The 1,076-nt window shown below is 36.2% G+C and overlaps 1 protein-coding gene across 1 annotated transcript in view; it reads left to right on the forward strand.

The window, feature by feature from the left end:
* The first annotated feature begins 583 nt into the window (after positions 1–583).
* Positions 584–1,076, forward strand: part of LOC111639154 (structural maintenance of chromosomes protein 6-like) — a 138,302-nt gene continuing 137,809 nt past the window's right edge. Inside the window, exon 1 of the mRNA XM_023384956.1 lies at positions 584–618. The gene's annotated coding sequence lies outside the window, so the exon portion shown is untranslated. The remainder of the gene's footprint in view (positions 619–1,076) is intronic.

The raw sequence follows: 1,076 nt of genomic DNA on the forward strand, positions 1-1,076 counted from the left end.
TTTCTTCTTCTTCGATGGTGTTTATATGGAGATTTTAGCTCAATGTAGGCTCTTTCTCCGAGTAGACTTGTGTATGTGTTTGATCGCTAGGCGACCGATTAGCCGGCTGTATCGAACAGCCATACGTACGCGCGGGAAATAAATGCCTTCCGGGAGGACTTTTATGGGGAACTGGCCTCCTATTCAGTCGTTATAGGCAAGGAGAAAACCCGGAAAACTCCAAGCAGCCAGCCTGTCCGACCGTGGCGCGAACCCACGACGAACCTCCCAGTCGTTAGGGTCTGGTCACCACTACGATGAGCGGCAACGGAGACCACTCGCCCACTGGTGGGGGCCCGTGAAATACTGATCCCATTGGTGCTTTTAATAAGGAACTCAACTCCCCCGGTGTTCAGTATTACCAACAAATTCAAACCATAAAATAATGTTTTTACGTTTTATTTTATTTATGAAAACATTTTTTAAATTTAAGTACTATCTTAACAAGAAATAAAATGTAAGATAACAATCGAAATAAACATTTTTTTTCATGAAAAAAAAATATCGTCTACTTACAAAATAGCGAAACTGAGCATGCGCGAAGTGAGAGTATCGTCTGGTAAAGTGAATAGTCTACAAGTAAGTTGAAACTTTTATGTTTATTTATTTGAAAAATAACAATAAATGTAGCAGTTGTGATAAATGGGCACACTGTTCTTGTGCCAATATTGAAGAAAGCGATAGTTTAACCATTTTAATTTGTCCTTCTTGTAGTCTATAGTCTATAAAAATAAACCTCATAGGTGGGGTAAGATGGTGCATTTACATATAGACTAATTTTAAAATATTAAATCATTTTTGCGTTAAAATACATTGGAGTAAATGATTTTGTAATTATTTAACATTCTTTGTACTTTCCTATTTGTTTTTGGCTACATTAAAGCATTTTTTGAAAATATACAGTAAGGTTCCATATTACCACCCGATTTTCTCTAAGCCTACTTTCTGACTTTTTGTACAAAAGCCTTCAAAAACCATACTTATAGTTACACTAACGAAAAATCCAATTAGGAACATTTAGTTTAATAGTTACAAGT

The sequence above is a fragment of the Centruroides sculpturatus genome, unplaced genomic scaffold (assembly GCF_000671375.1).
Source record: "Centruroides sculpturatus isolate CEXI.00-Female unplaced genomic scaffold, Cexi_2.0 scaffold1024, whole genome shotgun sequence".
NCBI lineage: Eukaryota > Metazoa > Arthropoda > Arachnida > Scorpiones > Buthidae > Centruroides > Centruroides sculpturatus.